Source organism: Arachis ipaensis, chromosome B4 (genome assembly GCF_059453495.1).
Source record: "Arachis ipaensis isolate K30076 ecotype BB chromosome B4, ASM5945349v1, whole genome shotgun sequence".
NCBI lineage: Eukaryota > Viridiplantae > Streptophyta > Magnoliopsida > Fabales > Fabaceae > Arachis > Arachis ipaensis.
This window is the reverse complement of record NC_142439.1, coordinates 101410902-101418306: the sequence shown is the minus strand read 5'-3', so window position 1 is coordinate 101418306 and position 7405 is coordinate 101410902. Positions and strand designations below refer to the sequence as shown.

At 36.8% G+C, this 7405-nt stretch overlaps 1 non-coding gene across 1 annotated transcript; it reads right to left on the bottom strand.

The window, feature by feature from the left end:
* Positions 1-7083: 7083 nt before the first annotated feature.
* Positions 7084-7191, bottom strand: LOC148568591 (small nucleolar RNA R71). Its single transcript, XR_015881994.1, has one exon. It is a non-coding gene; the product is annotated as a small nucleolar RNA R71 (small nucleolar RNA).
* Positions 7192-7405: the final 214 nt, after the last annotated feature.

Sequence of the window (7405 nt, the reverse complement as noted above, 5' to 3'; positions counted from 1 at the left end):
TTCGATGCCATGATATATTTGTTGAGTGATTTCAGGAATTATAGGACAAGAATGGCCTAGAAGAGAGAAAGAAAGCATGCAAAAGAGGAAGAAACATAAAGATTTGAATTTTGGAAATTCCATCATGGACGCGCACACGCACTTCACGCGCACGCGTGCATGAGGATAGATGGAAGCGGCACGCAAGGCGGGATGCATCCTCACAGATAAGAAAAATCCCATCGACGCGCACGTGCACATGGCGCGCACGCGTGGATTACAAAAGCAATCAGCGCGCACGCACGCATGGCGCGCACGCACGGAAGGCTGCACGTGATCTCATTAAAGGAAATCGTGCCTGGCGATTTCTAAGGCTCATCAAGCCTAAATTCAAGCTGTTTCTGCATGGAAAAGACCCAAGGATGCTAGTGGGAAAGGGGGATCAATTATTTTACACATAGACATAATTTTTAGCTAGTTTTGGTTCTTTATTCTTCTAGAGAGAGAAATCCTTGTTCCTCTCTAGATCTAGCTTTAATTTGATCTTTCCTTGTTGAATTCTGAATTGGATCTTGTTAATTACTAGTTTTAATTGTTCAATTTGAATTCTCTAGTATAATTTTGTTTAGATCTTGTGTTAGTTTTATGTTTCCTTGTTGTTTGTCATTTTATACCCATTTCATGAATCTTGTAGATCTTGATTTGTTATTATTTCATTGATGATTTCCATGATGAATTGTGTTGTTTGAATGATTGTATGTTGATAATTGTTAGTGGGTACTTGTTAGTTCCAATTTAATTACAATTTAAATAGGTGTTTTATTCATGCTTACCATGTGTTTGATGAAATGTTTCCTTTGATTATGGAGTAGTCCTTTTTACTCTTGGCCTAGGCTAAGGGAATTGGGTAAGCTTGAGTCATTGGGTTTAATGGATTTGATGATTTGGGAACCCTTAGTGGTCAATTTGATAGCCATTGACACTAGCCTACTATCAAGCTAATTGGTAGTTAGGTTGGACTTTATGGGTTGATGTTGACCAAACCATTTAACGTACTTCAAGTGTAGAAGTAAACTTAATGAGTTTGGTTCCTCATAATTGTCAAGATATGGTTATTAGACAAGGATAGTGACCCCAATTCCCATGTCTAGCCAAGAGTTGCTTTTGTCATTTATATTTGAAAACCCAAAAACCTTGATTGCCTTGTCTTAGTTATAGTTACTTGTTTAGTTTGGAATAGAATTACATTGGTTGTTATTTTCTTAGTTTGGAATTATTTGTATATTACTTTAGTCAATTGAATTAGTTTCTTGCATTCCAAGATTACTTGCTTGTTAAGATTCTTAGTTTAATTTCTTGCTCATGACTTGCAACCCCGGATTTCTAACCAATGTTGAAGCACATGTTTGCCCATTCCTTGTGAGAGGACCCGAGGTTTGAATACTTCGGTTATTTTTATTGGGGTTGAACTTGTGACAACTAATTTCCCTTCTAAATTTGATACTCGAGGATTGTTGTTGGAAAGAGCTATACTTGCAACGGGATTTAATTGAGAAATTCTATACCAACATAGTCTTTGGGGTGCATCATGCATCCTAAGACCATGGTTATGGTGGACCTTTTCGTGACAACCAACCTCCACCAATGTACTATGAGCAAGAGCCATTCCGAGGTGCGCATCAAGACAATAGATATGGTGGACCTCCTTGTAGTTACCAACAAGCCCCACCATATACATATGAACCCCCTCCTCAACATAGTTTTGAACCACCATACTCACAAGCCCCTTTCCACCATTCCCCTCCATATGACCCCAGTCCATACCCACCTAACCAACCACCATATGAACCATATGAACCATATATAGACCCACCCTAATTCCAACACAATTACCCCCAAGAATCACCACCTCAATATTCACCGTCTCCATATCCTTACCAAGAAGAACCACCTTCCCATTATGAGCCCTTTCTTCCAACAAATGTACCCTCCTATACACCCCAAGCTCCCATAGACGATACCTTTAGTGTTATTCGTCAAGGGCAACAGGAGCTTCAAACCACACTTATCTCTACTTTCACCGGTCTCACTTCTACTCTCCAAGCTCTTATATCCCGTATGGATCCATCCTTTACCCCCAAGCTCTGGTGCACTTACTTTTTACCTATATCCGTCAATCCAAGAGCAACATGATCCCAATTACGCTATTGACATGGAACAAGAGAGAAGGGATCGTCTTAGGGACGTAATGGATCAGGTTCACGCATGCATACTTCAAGAGAAGCAAGATGAGGCCCGAAAGGTAGAGGTAGGAGAGACCCTTGAAGAAAGTTGTCAAGAGGTGGAAGTCATCAAGGAGGAGCTGGATTTTGTACTAAAGCAAGTGGAGAATGCTGAAATTATTGAAGAAGAGGAAGTGGTTGAGGACTTAGGAGATGCAGAACCTCCATGGGAAACTCAAGTCATAGAGCCTCCTTCCAAGACGTTTGAATTTGATGTTGAGGAGGGTGTACAACCTCTAAGGCATGTCATGGTTGAAAACTTGGAGGAGGTTGATCAAGAGATGAATTCAAGAATCAATGAATTTCTATCCACAAGTGAATCCTCTCCCATTGAACTTGAAGACGAGGTTAATGTTGAAAAACCTTGTCAAGAGGTGGAGATCATCAGAGAGGAGCACAAGGGAGTGGACCTTGCTTTGTCAAAGTGTGGGGAGGTCCCCCTTCCTAAGTCACCATCATCCTTTACACCATTCAAGTGAGTAAATCTCTTATCTTTAGGCTTTCTAATTCAACTTGAGTATGGGTTGCTTGAAATGGATGGTCAACTTAGAGCTCTTTACGAATTGAAGAGCAAGGGAGAATTGTGTAGTGGCTGGAAACATCACTCTAGGTTCATGATGGTTGCACGCTCAAGGTTTGATAACAATGGTTGGTATAGAACCAAAGTGAATGGGTCCAGGAGGATGTATGGGTGCTTACACAAGAATTCCAAGGCTAAACCACCCGAATGGAATCATGATGATCAACTTGAATACGGGTGTGGAAATAAGATTTGGGACCCCGGCATACAAGAGGATCAACTTTGAGAGCTCGAAGCTTGTAAAGAACTTCGCCAAGGCTTGGTGAATTCACTTGGAGATGTTAGAGCTTATTGGAAGTCCAAGCATTGGTGGAAGTTTCAAGATGAATTCAAGCACAAGCCACCATGACAAGGAGCTCACCAAATATCCAACTAAGGACTTTAACTAAAAGTGCTAGGTGGGAGACAATCCACCATGGTATGATCGTCACTTTTTATTATTCGTTTTATTTTATTTTTTTCAATATTTATTTATAAAATTCTGCATAATCACCTGCATTCTGCATAAAAAAAGGGGCAACTCACGCGTATGTGTGACTCACGCGTACGCGTCAGATGAACGGATAATTTATACGCTTTTTGGCATTGTTTTTACATAGTTTTTAGTATGATTTAGTTAGTTTTTAATATATTTTTATTAGTTTTTAAATAAAAATCATATTTTTGGACTTTACTATGAGTTTGTGTGTTTTTCTGTGATTTCAGATATTTTCTGGCTGAAATTGAGGGACTTAAGCAAAAATCTGATTCAGAGGCTGCAGAAGGACTGCAGATGCTGTTGGATTCTGACCTCCCTGCACTCAAAGTGGATTTTCTGGAGCTACAGAAACCCAATTGGTGCACTCTTAATTGTGTTGGAAAGTAGACATCTAGGGATTTCCAGAAATATATAATAGTTCATACCTTGCCTAAGATTAGATGATGAAAACTGAACGCCAGTTTTCTGCCCGATTCTGGCGTTAAACGCCAGAAACAAGTTGCAAAGCAGAGTTAAACGCCAGAAATAAGTTACAAACTGACGTCTAACTACAAGGAAGACCTCTACACGTGAAAGCTTCAATGCTCAGCCCAAACACACACCAAGTGGGCCCGAAAGTGGATTTCTGCATCATTTACTTATCTCTGTAAACCCTAGTAACGAGTTTAGTATAAATAGGACTTTTTACTATTGTATTTACATATTTTGATCAATTTTAGATCTCTGGAACACATTATGTAACTTTTACGTTCTGAGACCTCCATGGGAGGCTGGCCAGTCGGCCATGTCTACCCTATTTTCACTTATGTATTTTCAACGGTAGAGTTTCTGCACACCATAGATTAAGGTGTAGAGCTCTGTTGTTCCTCATAAATTAATGCAAAGTAATATTGTTTTTCTATTCAATTCAAGCCTATTTCTTCTCTAAGATATTCATTCGCACACAAGAACATGATGAATGTGATGATTATGTGACGCTCATCACCATTCTCACTTACGAACGCATGCCTGACAAACACTTCCGTTCTACATGCAAATAAGCTTGAATACATATCTCTTAGCCTCCTGATCTACGATTATAGTCTTCGTGGTATAGGCTAGAATTATTGCCGGCCATTCCTGAGATCCGAAAAGTCTAAACCTTGTCTGTGGTATTCTGAGTAGGATCTGGGAAGGGATGGCTGTGACGAGCTTCAAACTCCCGAGTGCTGAGCGTAGTAACAGATGCAAAAGGATTACTGAATCCTATTCCAGTATGATCGAGAACCGACAGATGATTAGCCGTGCGGTGACAGCGCATTTGGACCATTTTCATTGAGAGGACGGGATGTAGCCATTGACAACGGTGATACCCAACATATAGCTTGCCATAGAAAGGAGTATGGAGGATTGGATGAAAGCAGTAGGAAAACAGAGATTCAGAAGGAACTAAGCATCTCTATACGCTTATCTGAAATTCTCACCAATGAATTACATAAGTATCTCTATCTTTATTTTACGTTTTATTTATCTTTTAATTGTTAAAACTCTATAACCATTTGAATCCGCCTAACTGAGATTTACAAGGTGACCATAGCTTGCTTCAAGCCGACAATCTCTGTGGGATCGACCCTTACTCATGTAAGGTTTATTACTTGGACGACCCAGTGCACTTGCTGGTTAGTTGTGCGAAGTTGTGACAAAGAATTAAGATTATGAATGTGCGTACTAAATTTTTGGCGCCGTTACCAAGGAATGAACGATCACGATTTTGTGCACCAAGTTTTTGGCGCCGTTGCTGGGGATTGTTCGAGTTTGGACAACTGACGGTTCATCTTGTTGCTCAGATTAGGTAATTTTATTTTAATTTCAAGCTTTTTGTTTTTATTCTTTTATTTTCGAAAAATTCTTAAAAAAAAACTAAAAAAATTAATAAAATCATAAAAACCAAAAATTTTGTGTTTCTTGTTTGAGTCTAGTGTCAAATTTTAAGTTTGGTGTCAATTGCATGTTTTAACTTTTCCCTAAAAATTTTCGAAAACTCATGCATGGTGTTCTTCATGATCTTCAAGTTGTTCTTGGTAAGTCTTCTTGTTTGATCTTTAAAATTTCTTGTTTTGTGTCTTTTCTTGTTTTCCATATGCATTTTTGAATTATTAGTGTCTAAAGTTTGAAAATTTCTAAGTTTGGTGTCTTGCATGTTTTTCTTTTCTTAAAAATTTTTCAAAAATAAGTCTTGATGTTCATCTTGATCTTCAAAGTGTTCTTGGTGTTCATCTTGACATTCAAAGTGTTCTTGCATGCATTAGTTGTTTTGATTCATAATTTTTATGTTTTGTTTCAATTTAGTGTTTTTCTCTCTCATCATTAAAAATTCAAAAAGTAAAAAATATATCTTTCCTTGTTTTACTCATAAATTTCAATTTCAAAATTCTATCTTTTCAAATCTTTTTCAAAAATCAAATATTTTTCATTTAATTTTATATATTTTTTAATTTTTTTTAAAAAATTGATTTTCAAAATCTTTTTCCTATTCTTACTTCATATTTTCGAAAATCTCACTAACATTTAATTTTTAGATTCAAATATTTCAAGTTGTTACTTGCCTATTAAGAAAGGTTCAATCTTTAAATTTTAAAATCATATCTTTTTGTTTCTTGTTAGTCAAGTAATCAACTTTAATTTTCAAAATCTTTTTCAAAATCAAATCTTTTTAATTTCTTCTTCAATCATATCTTTTTTTAAATAAATTACAATCATATCTTCTCAATCAAATCTTTTTCAAAATAATTTCAATCATTTCAAATCATATCTTTTTAAAACCATATCTTTTCAAAATCATATCTTTTCAAAATATCTTTTTCTAACTTCATATCTTTTTAAAATTAATTTCAAAATCTTTTTCAAAACCACCTAACTATTTCTCTCTCCTAATTTTCGAAAATCACCTCCCTCTTTTTTAAAAATCTTTTTAATTAATTAATTATTTTCTCTAACTTTTTCAAATACTAATTAATAAATAAAATAAAAATAAAAATATTTTTCTTCTTCTAATCTTCGAAATTCTCTCCCCCTCATCTCTTTCTAATTATTTTATTTATCTACTAACACTTCTCTTCTTCTTAAAACTTCGAACCCTCTCCCTCTTTCTGTGTTCGAATTCTTTTTCTTCTCTTCTACTCACATAAAGGAACCTCTCTACTGTGGCAAAGAGGATTCCTATTATTTTCTGTTCCCTTCTTTTTCATATGAGCAGAAGTAAGGACAAGAACATTCTTGTTGAAGCAGATCCTGAACCTAAAAGGACTCTGAAGAAGAAACTAAGAGAAGCTAAAATACAACAATCTAGAGAAAACCTTATAGAGAATCTTAAAAAAGGAGACATGGCCGAAAATAATAACAATGGTGGAGATGCAAGGAAGATGCTTGGTGACTTTACTGCACCATCTTCTAACTTCTATGGAAGAAGCATCTCACTTCCTGCGATTGGAGCAAATAATTTTGAGCTAAAGCCTCAACTAGTTTCTCTGATGCAACAGAATTGCAAGTTTCATGGACTTCCATCAGAAGATCCTTTTCAGTTCTTAACTGAATTCTTGCAGATCTGTGATACTGTTAAGACCAATGGGGTTGATCTTGAGGTCTACAGGCTTATGCTTTTCCCATTTGCTGTAAGAGACAGAGCTAGAATATGGTTGGACTCTCAACCTAAAGATAGCCTGAACTCTTGGGATAAGCTGGTTACGGCTTTCTTAGCCAAGTTCTTTCCTCCTCAAAAGCTTAGCAAACTTAGAGTGGATGTTCAAACCTTCAAATAGAAAGAAGGTGAATCCCTCTATGAAGCTTGGGAGAGATAAAAGCAATTGACCAAAAAGTGTCCTTCTGACATGCTTTCAGAATGGACCATCCTAGATATATTCTATGATGGTCTGTCTGAATTAGCTAAGATGTCATTGGACCATTCTACAGGTGGATCCATTCACCTAAAGAAAATGCCTACAGAAGCTCAGGAACTCATTGCCATGGTTGCAAATAACCAGTTCATGTACACTTCTGAAAGGAATCCTGTGAGTAATGGGATGCCTCAGAGGAAGGGAGTTCTTGAAA